Below are 12977 nucleotides of genomic sequence, written 5' to 3' on the forward strand. Positions count from 1 at the left end.
ACCACATGTGCTTCACAAGACAGGACAGACATGTGACAAATATCCATTCTTGGAAGTTATAAAATAGTTTAAATCATTACTGGCAAACTCATTTAAATTAAACATGAGCATCTGGAAAGATAATTTTACTCAAAAGCACAATTATCTGGAAAAAAAAACACTGAAAGTAAAATGTACAACTTTAAATTGTACCTAAATATTAAAAAGTATATGTAGGTTAATGTGTAATCATTTTGAATAGGGTTGGGAATCGTAAGACATTTTCCGGTTCCATTAAAATTATTAAACAACTCATTTAAAAAATAGTGATAAGGAAAAATGCACAATACTAGGGTTGGGTATCATTTGAATTTGAACAATTCCGATTCTGCTTATCGATTTCTAATTTCAATAAGGTAAAGAAAAAAAAACCCTATAATTCACATTTATAGCAAAACATTTCATTGTAGCTGAATACGATGAACAAAAAGCAAAAGGTTGGGAACTTTAGCCTGTGATTTAAAAAAAACCATAGCAAAAACAACTTTATTATTATATATTAGCATAATTAAAGACAAATAAACACTCAGTAATTAAAAAAGAACAAATATTTTTTACATTTATATAGCCTATATTTTATTAATATAGTATTTAATGAATTGTATTAATATAGCAATATAGTTACAGAAGTTATGTCAAGAACAGCGAGTGAATTTTCTCATTGTCTTTTGTTTGATTGACGTTGTCATAGAGACGCATCAGGGAAATCTGCCACTGTCACTTTAAGAGCTGCACAGATCCCATACTGTTACACATGCGTTTTCATCTTTTCTTTTCATCTGTCTTAAAGGAACACGCCAACTTTTTGGGACTTTAGCTTATTCACCGTATCCCTCAAAGTTAGATAAGTCCATACATCCCATTCTCATCTCCGTGCCATAACTCTGTCTGACGCACCCACTGCTAGCCTAGCTTAGCACAAAGACTGGAGGTAAACGGCTCCAGCTAGCCTAGCTTAGCACAAAGACTGGAGGTAAACGGCTCCAACTAGCCTAGCTTAGCACAAACACTGGATGTAAACGGCTCCAGCTAGCCTAGCTTAGCACAAACACTGGAGGTAAACGGCTCCAGCTAGCCTAGCATAGCTTAACTCTGGGGGATACAGTGAATAAGCTAAAGTCCCAAAAAAGTCGGCGTGTTCCTTTAATACATAACCAACCATGCATAAGAGAATATTTTGACATATTTTTGTGTATGTGTCCGTTCATGTGCTGTGCAAAAAAGTGTGCGAAGAAGAGAACTAATTATTTCGCACTATTCACTATGAGAAGCCGTGCTGTGCGTGTGTGTGTGTGTGTGTGTGCAGCACAGAAAACAGTGTGCGAGTCTTTTGAGCTTAAATGGCTTAAAATAACATTTAAATATGCACACAGGAACTGAAATGCGCGTTTCTTACTGAATCACCGGTTCTGGGGAGTTTGGAACCAGTTCCCATCCCTAATTTTGAATCATCTTAAATTGCATAAAATGTTTTGTCAGACAGACAGGTGGATTAATTTGCACAGATTAATTGTTCACCACAAGACTAGTAATGCACTAACAAAGTAAAGAGAGTCAATCTTGATTTCATGTGGACCTCAAACTGCAAGAACAGGATGAAAAACAGCATTCTCCAAGCAACACACAAAAGCAATTTTAATGAACAGCATGAGTGAATGATTCAATGACTCGCTCATAAAGAGTCATGTGTCGCCACCTGCTGAAGTAATGATGTGACTACAGAAAGTCTGGATGAACAGGTTTGGGGACCAAGAGGACCAGCGGGCACGCTGTAATGGAGTGACATCTGCATTTAAATAACCAAAAATATGATATATCCTGTGCATTATGAAATGTTAAATCAGGCTAATAGATTAATAGAAAAAATTTACGTATCATGACAACGTATGTATTATATATATATAATATAAATCAGCAACACGGTCATGCCCTCGAAATATTTTTGAAAAGCTGTTGCAATTAGCTATTTGTAAAAGTAATGAGTTGTAAATTTAGTAAATAACTCACTATCATGTTCAGGAACTGTGCGATGTAGAGGAAAACTTTCCAGTGTTAAGTCAAACTCGTTAGTATAGACCATAGAATACTATAGTGTTTTTGAACCATACTATAGTAAATATACTACAGTAAATTGTAGTATATTGTAGTATATTATAGTATTTACTACACTTTGTTAATTTACTGTAGTATATTTACTATAGTACGGTTCAAAAAACACTATAGTATTTACCAGACAAATTTTACTATAATATACTATAGTATTTTTTTCATGTGGGTTAATTTGATAGTAAAACGTGAAGTATTGTCCATTTCATTGGTGCCAAGATCAATATGTGTTTTGTAAAACGTATGAAGCTGCTTTTTTATTAAATAGACACATCACACTAATGTCTGAGCTGAGTTTGGTGGTTGTAGCTCTAGGAGGAGTTACAGTTAATCATTTTAGTCTCGTAATAATAATACGTTTTTAACAGCATTGTCTTCTCAAGCCAACATAATACACTGAAGTTGTGAGGCATGGTATTATTGTTATCGTGGTATTTTTGTTAGGGTAGTTTCCCCTCTCTTTTCTCAATGTGTGTGTGTGTGTGTGTGTGTGTGTGTGTGTGTGTGTGTGTGTGTGTGTGTGTGTGACGCACTGTGGACATTTAACACCCGTCTTCTCTCACGCGCCTCAGAGAGAGTTCAGAAAGCGGATTCATCATCGTGAGATGCGAACATCAACTCTGTTTTCTTTCGACAGCCGGAAAAGTGAGTTATATGTGCATTACTTAACTTATTGTTCGTTTCTTTCGATGTGTTTTCTGTGACAAAAACTTCTTGCCTTTCTCGCTGAAACATGAGCATGTTCATCAAACTCTGTGTTGAGTGATAGTTTCATCGATCTCTGTTTAACTGTGACTGGATTATTGATTAAAAAGAGTTTTATCAGATCAGTTTTCTTCATCTGAATGGATGCCGTCATTGGATGTCATTTTTACAGAAAAAAGAAAACTTAGAAACATAATGAAAGTGAACGGTAAGAGAGCAACGGATGACATAAACAAAATAAGTTTTATATTAAGGTTTTTTGTTATGTCGAATTATTTTAATCACCCTTTGCCGTTACCTTCAATAGTCCTGTGCTGTGGTGTTTAATTAACAACATGCTGTTTAGTTTTAGGTGTGTGTGTGTGTGTGTGTGTGTGTGTGTGTGTGTGTGTGTGTGTGTGTGTGTGTGGCATATCATCCTGTCAGTCTCTTACAGCAAAACAGTTTTTTTGTTAGATTTTTGGTCTTCATTTGCGGTATATTTTGGCTGTAACCTACAGTTTCTTGACTGTAGGGTGAACTGTAGGGTGACTTTACCCCAGTCATCTCAATGGCAAAAAGTGTCCCAATCAACCTGAATTCACCCTACATGATGATTGTATGGTGTGTTAATAATATACAAGTAAAGTTATCATCTGTGGGCTCAAAATCACCTATACTCTCACTTGAGTTGAGAAAATCACATCTTTAAGCGGTGTTGGCAGGTGGCAGCATGTTTCCCATATTAAAGAACATTTAGGATGTTTCAGGGTGTTGGGACATGCTTTATGAGAGGGTTGCTTGATTACTCAGAGGTTTAATGTATATTGGCATCACTGAGTTGGTAGATATTGAAAAGCTTGCACTGTTGGCTGACAGTTACGGTCATTTCCTCCTAACAATAGAGCCACACATTAAAGGGTTAGTTCACCCAAAAATGAAAATTCTGTCATTAATTACTTACCCATATGTCGTTCGACACCCGTCAGACCTCCGTTCATCTTCAGACACAAATGAAGATATTTTAGTGTAAATCTGATGGCTCTGAAAGGCCTCCATTGGCACAATGCACGGTTCACTCTCAAGACCCTTAAAAGGCACTAAAGACGTCGTTACAAAGTCCATCTCACTACAGTGGTTCTACAATAACTTTATGAATCGGCGACAATAGTTTTTGTGCGCAAAAAAACCCTAAATAACGACTTATATAGTGATGACGATTTCAAAACACGGCATCATGAAGCTTCGAAGCGTTATGAATCACTGAGTCGATTCAGCGGTTTGAATCGCCAAATTTCAGCAGTTTAGCGCTTTGACACGCGATCCGAATCATGATTCGACTCACCGATTCATAACGCTTCGAAGCTTCATGATGCCTTGTTTTGAAATTGTCATCACTATGTAAGTCGTTATTTAGGTTTTTTTTGCGCACAAAAACTATTGTCGCCGATTCATAAAGTTATTGTAGAACCACTGTAGTGAGATGGACTTTGTAACGACGTCTTTAGTACCTTTTAAGGGTCTTGAGAGTGTAACGTGCCATTGTGCCAATGGAGGCCTTTCAGAGCCATCAGATTTCAACTAAAATATCTTCATTTCTGTTCCGAAGATGAACGGAGGTCTGACGAGTGTCGAACGACATGAGGGTGAGTAATTAATGACAGAATTTTCATTTTTGGGTGAACTAACCCAACCAGAGGTCAACAAAATCAGATACAATTTTTGATTTTATAAATTTTTCTGTAGAAAGACATAAATAGTGATGAAAGCCAAAATATGAAATGTCACAAATGTATATTGTGATAAAGTTACGTTGATATGGGAAGAAGGAGGCGGGAACCGGCGAACGTTAAAAGACTTTAATCAAATAATAAACACAAAATGAAGGTGAAAGCGGCAGCCCCTCACGGACAGTGTTGCCAACTATTTTCCAAGGAAAGTAGCTAAAGCCTGCCCAAAAAGTCGCTAAATGTCGCTAGATGACGTCAATAAGCATATACGTGACGTCACCACGTCGTACTTACGTTCTTCCTGCCTAATGTGCTTTCTCTCCTAACCCGTGCTCACATACTGTATTTTAAAATAGTATAATACAGCTGACTGTCCAATAAATATGTTCTCATTTCCTATATCTTTTTGTCATACAATAGAACGAGTATGATATAGTGAATGACTAAATTTGTATATTTGTAAAATAATCAGATTTGAGAGATGTCATAAACTAGATAAACTAAAGCTCTGTGATAGTGAGTAATATAATGCTGCGTTCCAGGCAGGTTTTTGAGCCCGTAAGTTACGACTTCAAACCACGACTCACGACTTTGTAGTGTTCCAGGCAAAGTCACGCCAAACTGCCTGGAGCGGTAGCTGGATGTAAACAAAGAATGGTGAACCGTACAGGGGTTATGCTCATTTACAATCATTTCTATCGACAAAGGTGCTTACTCCTTGCTTATTTGAGGGAAACGGAGGAGAAAAAACTGCGCTTTAGGCAAGAGAAGCTGTTATACCTTTTATTTTACGTTATTTGTATATTTGGAAATGTATTTGGTATTCATTTATTCTTGCACTCAATGGCCTGAAAACTAGCTAACACTAGAAAAGCTGCTGATAATGCATAACATTTGCTGATAAATAACGTTAGAGCAATACCGTATATTTGTTTTTTAATGTACGACTTTCATAAACACCGCATCCATGGGGGCTGCCATTGTTGCTTCGCGGGCTATGTGACGTCAGAACTCGTAACTGGGAGTACATCGATCTAGTACGAGTTCACGGGTGGGAAGTCACGGGTTTGACTGCCGTTCCAGTGCACTTTCACGGGTAGAAATTTGGAAAAGCACAGGTTGCCTGGAACGCGGCATAAGTGATAAGCACAAGAGAAGAATGGAACTCATAACGGGTCAAACTAAATTCTTTAAATATAAAACAAAGGAAGCAGATTAGAGATAAATCCGTGGCAACCCTGTGTGCTCATGTGTAGCTCGCTCATTCACGTCTGTCAGCTGCGGTGTGTAGGGCTGCACGATTCTTGCTAAAATGTGAATCACGATTTTTCTCCATGGGAATTGAGATCACGATTCTCTTACACGATTCTCATTTTTTCTTATACTTTAAAAAAAAAAGAATCAATTTTAAATAAAAGTAATTAGTTACAATTAAATTAAAATGAAGAAAAAACTAATGTAGACAGACTAGATGTAAATATATGCTTATTACTGTTTATTTCTATTTTTATGATTATTTAATATCTTGCCCTGTGGAGAGAGGGTTTTTGTTGTCTTATTTTGTGGTTTCATTTTGTTTTTGTGTTTTTGTAAAAAATGAAAACTATAAATAAAATAGGCTATTTAAAAAAAAATGTTATAAGAAAACGCTTAACGTGGCTTAATGTACTAAGACAGTGTTATTAAGCGACCAAACTCAGGAAACATAACAAAAATACTGTTGGATTGAACTGCGTGTGCTTGGTTTTGTTACCACAGTTATCTGCTTCCTCCTCAGCGATGAACTTCCACATTTGCGGCTATCTTTTTCTTCAACTCCTCAGGATCCATCTCGACGAGTGCAGGCAGATCGCGCGCGCGTGCGCACACAAATAAACTTATATGGATTTGAAATTATTTTATCATCTTGAAATACAGGTGGAGAGAGCATTTTCTTGTGGTGCCCCCCTCAGCACTTGGTGCCCGACGCGCAGCGCGTAATGGGAGCGGCGGCACTGTACATACATATATTTTTTATATGTATTTGTTTGCACGTGACTGTTTAAAACCTGTGTTCTCCCTTGACCGACCCGCACCCGTATCCGACACAGTTGGGATGTTTTTCACCCGTTTCAGCAATATTCGCGGGTACCCGCTCTGCATGGCACCGGATAGTTTATTTATAGTTCGATTAAGGATATTTCACGTCATGTTCGAATGCATATTCGAATATCGAATAAAAAGTGACAGCCCTAATGGCTTTTGCTATATATATGTGCCGCTGGGAACTTGGAGGGTATGGCGATGCTCCGTACAGTGAGTTATGGAAGTTTGCGTGGTCTGGCGGCTGGTATTTTGTGGTGTGGCTCCCTTGTCTCGTACTGTATTTTGTGGTGACGTTTGAGGTGATTGTATAGATTAGTGGTGTTACCTTGCAGTGCTGTATCTTCAGTTTTAAACCCGAAAAAGCTCCACACGGTGGAATGTGTTGTACCAATGTTGTTGTTACATCCTCACTCTCACCGTCGCCACCGGGATTTTACAAATCTGACTCCGTTTAGGTCTGCCGCCTTGTTACACGTCAGTAACAGCGAAACATGGCCAATGAGGGAGAGGAGAGAAGTGGAGATTTATGATTGATTGGTTAGTGTTTTGTTATTGTGTGAGTGTGACAAGCTCTGGTGTGACCAAAAACGCGTGAACGCAGCATGATCTGAGGGAAATACACGGAAGTGAATCGCCAACATTAAGAAATGAGATCGCATTTATGCTTGAATCGAGATCGTGATTTTTTTTCGATTAATCGTGCAGCCCTAGCGGTGTGTGTTCACCGGCATCCGCTGCTGCTCCTCTCAGCCATTCACTGAACTGGGTAGACGCAGAGAGAGAGGTGTGGCGGCAGGGAGAAAGCAAGACTTTGCGCTCGCAGGACAGTACTGGTTACATTTTTAAAGTAGCTGACGTTTGTCCAAAAAGTCGCTAGATTTGTCGCTAGTCGCTTTTTTGAAAAAATGTTGCTAAAGGGGTCTGAAAAGTCGCTAAATATAGCGACAAAGTCGCTAAGTTGGCAACACTGCTCACGGACGACTGCCGCGCACACACATAACAAAACATAAACAAAACAACGTAAAGTCCAGGCCTGGTCCTCTCTCGTCCTTCACTGGTGTCGCTCATGAGAGGACTCGAGACCGGTCTCTCTCGCTCCTCCCACGTCTCTCGCTCGTCAACCTCGCCACATACCCCTATCCATGGGCGTCGGAAGCCAAAAAAATGTGGGTGGGTCCTTGCTAAACGTATAGTTCGGAAAGACAAAATTACGGAAATCGCCATATCATTGAGAGCGGCAGTAGTGTAGGGACCCGCGGTTCGAGTCCGCCTTTCGCCAAACTCAATCTTCTCCCTTTTCCCATCACATATCAGAAAATATTAGAAAAGTGGAAATAAAGCGTCTAACGTGTTTAATAATAAATGTTTATCGATTAGGGGTAGGTAAACAGACATGTGCTGAATGTTAGAGACGAGTGAGTGGAAAAGTGAGTGGGTCCAATATCATTGATCGTAAAAAGTGGGTGGGTCTTGTCCCACCCACATACAATGGTTCCGACGCCCATACCCCTATCACCCCTCGCAGGCCGGGGGGTACTCGTGAGATGGCGTCTACTCCCCCGTCCCCCCAAAGGGCCAATCTCCACGTCTGGACATATGAGACGAGAGAAACGGGAGACGGAGACACAGACAGCGACAGGACGAGAGCGTGGAGCCATGCGATGGTACTGGAAACTCGGTGGACGGCTCGATCCTCCTCCGCCCACTGGCGGCCGGCAGTGGCTCCACCTGTTGAGGGAACCGACAGCAAGTCCCACTCTCCCTGCTCCTCCCCAACATGGCGGATGGACACAGGCTCCGGCTCACAGCGAACGCCGGCGACTCCTCCGCTCCCTCTCGGACGGCAGCCACCCCACCTCGACCCAGGGGCACGGCAGCGAGCTCTCCGTCCCACCGGATCTTCACTCGCTCCAGCACCACCGCCTCGGGCAGCCACTCGCGGTCTTCACTCTTCTGCGCTGCTCGACCTCCTCAGCACCGCGATCCCCCTCAGCAGCGAGGGCTCTCCGACAGCATATCTCTCCTTCCTCGCGGGTTTCGGCACCACTGTAATAAAGTTTGTTGATATGGGAAGAAGGAGGCGGGAACTGGCGAACGTTCAACAAAGTTAATAAATAAATACAAACTGAGAGTAAAAGCGGCAGCCCCTCACGGACGACTGCCACGCACACACATAAAACAAAACTAGGGTTAGGTGATGTCTCCTAAATTGGCAGTTGACGATGTTTACAGTAAAACATCGCGATGGACGATGATATCGTCGGAGGGCGGTATATTTTACTATATTTTTTTTACTTTATGTTTAAAAACTATAATTTCGTTATTTCAATAACCCAACTATTGACTAATCCGCACTTTCCAATAGGTTGCTCGTGAGGGGAAAAAACGTAGCTTTCTTCCACTTAAGAAGAGTTGTGCACTTTTAAGCAATTTTTATTTTACCATGTCTCTTTACATAAATATATATTTTTTGTACTTAACTATAATATCGTTATTTTACTCACCCAACTAATGACTCATCCGCACTTTCCAATAGCCTAGTTTACACACTTTTCTCAATCCGTTACGGAGCTATTCAATTTTGATTTTGTATATTGTTTTTTAAACTTTTATTCGTGTAGTTCATATGACCACCTTACAATATTTCAATAACATAATTTATTTTGTAGCCTATGCTATGCTTTGCACGACAAAATGTTAATTGTGCTGCTAATAAGTGAAATGTAAATCCCGAGTTTCGGTCTGAGTGTTGTTCTCGTTTTCTTGTTCGTGATTTGTTGTTCTTCTGTGTTTTAATAAATCTGTGTTATCAGAATCACCTTCATTCTTTCATTTCATTTGACATTATGGCCAAGGCAAATTGTCTTTAAAAGTATTAACCAGACACAAGTTATTGACGTTGGCTGAAGTCTGGGTTTATCTTAAACTGCCGCTTCAGTGCAGGAGCCACAGTAGAACTGTGTCAATACAATAGGCTACTGATAATTCATCAACGAGGGCTGTTTTCTTGTACAAAATTAAATATTTTAAGTTAAATGCACAGTGTAAAAAAGACAAGAGGCTAACAATGTCAGGATCAATATTTGTGTATCCTGTCACGGACACGTAGCCTACACACGTCACGTCTCTGGCATAGACTACAGTATTTAAAATAGCATATATGCATTAGTTATGCCTATTCTCTATTTAATTTACAGAGTAATCTCTGCAAAGTTTTTAGATTAACTATAGAAGAGACTAGGATTAGTGTGTGTCGCACTCGCAAGACTCGCAATGGGGGACGTGGCATCACGATGGTGGCGCTCCATCATGATGTCGATCAGCCATCACGATGGACGATGTCCAGGCCTGGTCCTCTCTCATCCTTCACTGGTGTCGCTCGTCCTTATATGCCTCTGGGCTCCCTAATGAGAGGACTCGCTCGCTCCTCCCAGCCAGTGGTGGTTCTAGGGGGAGGCCAGGGCCCCCCTAAATTTGGAATCATATCACACCAAACAATTTTCTGAAACTGATTGCAATGTGTAGTTTTTGCTGTGGCGGTATGTGATGAAAAGAGTACTTTATTGTAGGGCTGCAGCTATCGATTCTTTTTGTAATCAATTAATCTAGCACTTAATCAATCTATTAATCGGATAAAAAAATTCTGTGTTTTTAAACAATCAAAACAAATAATGCATAACGAAAATGAAGAGCATATGCACAACAGGTTTCATGCTGTAATCTAGCCCTGACATCAAAGTAAATATCTTTTATGTAGATTTCTACACCTGCAGCATTTACCATTAGGCTACTAACAAATAATATATCATTTCTGGGGTGAGCCTATTTGCTATGGTAACCTAGCAACCTGTGTGTGTGTGTTACTAATTTTCTACTATTAAAGTTGGAATTTTTTCAACAAATGCAAAAAGTGCATTTCTTTGTGATTTTAAAATACTTGAAGGAAACGGTTCTCTTTCAGCAGTTATTGTCTATGGGGCAGATTTATGTTTGTTGTACATCATACAGATACATTAACACAGTTGACCTACATTACATTTATTTGGATGCATTAATGAGTTATTGTGTGTGTGAATTACTCATATCGTCTCTATTCATTATGAAGCTGTGGTTTGTACTTACTGCAAAGGTATTCAAATGTATGCTATAACGGTTGAGTTGAGTTTCTAAGCTACTTTAGTGACTTTACTTTAGTCACAGGATGGCGTTGACACTGCGTTTCTGCGCTGCTCTCCGCGCGCGATCTTCACACGAAAACAGGTCTGCCTTCAGGGCGCGCACGCTGTCAAAGACGCGACATGGCTCAACTCTCCGAATCACAGAAAAAAGCTGAGCACTGAACGGATAAGTTTTCCGTATTGTTGTTTTCGAATAGTGCACAATCGCTTCAATGTTCAAACTGGCAAGGCTTTAAAAGCATTTACTTGACAAACTTTATGAGGACGAAAGTGAAAGCGATCTGGCTTCGGGGCTTGCGCGCGCCGTGTGTGTGTGTGTGTCTGTGTGGCAGCTATAAGAACGGTAATCAATTTACATAAACTGTGTAAAACATGCAGTTACTATAGTGATTCTGGGCATCTAGAATCTAAACTAAATTCAAAATGTATCACGCGCTATGGTGTGCTTCCTGAACATTTAACAGCGGTCCGTGTGAATCAGATCCCTGCGCGTATAGTGCGCGTCATAGGAATTTAACGAGGCTTCGATGCAGAATTTTTGCCTCGAGGAATTTTTGTAATCGAGTTAATCGAGTAACTCGATGAATCGTTTCAGCCCTAGTTTATTGTGTCATTTCCAATAACCAATGCAGAGAAGCAATGAGGAGGCAAGTAGTCTGTTTATGAATGATTCGTCACTCAGTCTGCATTCGCTCAAATAGTTGTAAAACGTGGGCTATAATGGCTGCTACGCTCTTGATTACAGATAAAATAAGCTCTCTTTATAGATGTTGTGTTGTGTGTAACTTCACCCATACGCAGCAGTGATACTGTAGATTAATTTTACTGACTGGACGACTTTGAATTCCATTCAGTCATTTCGTTCATTTAAACATACTGGTAGTTAAAATATATTTTTTCAATGGCTAATTTCTCCGAACACATCCACATATGTAATCTTTGATCATATTCCGAATTAGGAAGATGCAGCCAAAGATAAATTATGACCAACGCAATGAAAGAACCGTTCATGTGCGACTATGACAGAGTTTCACCACAGAGATAGGCATACCCGAGAAAAGATACAGAAAATAATATAATTTCAGTCTTAATATTATTTTATCCAATTGTCCAGTGTTGCTTATAGAGTATTAGATGTTTGTTTTTACGCCTATGCTAGCAGAGAGCAGGTAGGCTACAAAACATGTAAAATAAATGGTTTAGTTTTACTTTTATAAATTGAGCATGCATGATCATATTACAGATACATTACTTTTCAAATAAATAAATAAATGAACTTGAAATTATTTTACTTCACGTGTAGAGACTGCAGAGTGATACAGTACATGGCCAAATAAAAAAGACTTTTAATAATCTAGAAAGTAAGTTAAAGGGTTAGTTCCCCCAAAAAGAAAATAAAAACACCTAATGTAACTCACCCTCGTGTTGTTCCAAAAACCTGTATTTCACGAGTTCACACTTACATATAATTTATAGAGAGTAATTTAATGCGTATTTGGAGTGCTGTCCGGGGGGAAGAACTCAGAGTACCCCCCGTATATGTAAGTGGTTTAGAGTAAAAAGTGTGGAGAAGGGGTGGTGGAAGGGTTGCTGAGAACTGTCAACAAATGGAGGTAGGACTGCTGCGTATCTATATACACCTCTATTGTTGATTGGCTGAGTACTCTCCACCTGTGTCAATTATCTGAACGTGCTTCTCCCGAACCTTGTTAATAAAACATCATTAGTTAGAATGTCTTTAACCAAACCATTTCAGTGCTTCTTAGTTAGAATGTCCATAAAATTCAAGAGAGGCTATGCGGCAAAAATGCCCCTGTTTGAGTTTTAATCTCAGAGCGTTTTTACAGTGGGCACGTTTGTTGTGGTCCGCGTCAGAGCGCGTTCTACACCGCAGGCTGTGTTTTATTGAACTAAGTACATCGTCATCTGATAAAATGCATGCGCAGGTTACTTTTCTTGCGCACCCGAGTCCCTGTTGCTTTCACATTCACATGAATCGCAGCACAGCTCGAGCGCAATTTGCGCAACCGAACTCAGACCACCTCCTTCAGGCAGTCTCGAATTCAATTCCCCTGAGCTCAGCTCACACGGGTCCGCATGACAACTTCCACATTAACAATTATTCGAACTAAACTGCCAGTGTGAAAACGCTCTC

At 39.9% G+C, this 12977-nt stretch overlaps 1 protein-coding gene across 2 annotated transcripts in view; it reads left to right on the forward strand.

Annotated features, from left to right (window-relative positions):
- The first annotated feature begins 2621 nt into the window (after positions 1–2621).
- Positions 2622–12977, forward strand: part of paplna (papilin a, proteoglycan-like sulfated glycoprotein) — a 102368-nt gene continuing 92012 nt past the window's right edge. The window contains exon 1 of one of the 2 annotated variants that reach the window (XM_079832503.1): positions 2622–2790. The gene's annotated coding sequence lies outside the window, so the exon portion shown is untranslated. The remainder of the gene's footprint in view (positions 2791–12977) is intronic. The other variant, XM_079832502.1, reaches the window with a different exon arrangement.

This window comes from Gobio gobio, assembly GCF_949357685.1.
Source record: "Gobio gobio genome assembly, chromosome: 13".
Lineage (NCBI taxonomy): Eukaryota > Metazoa > Chordata > Actinopteri > Cypriniformes > Gobionidae > Gobio > Gobio gobio.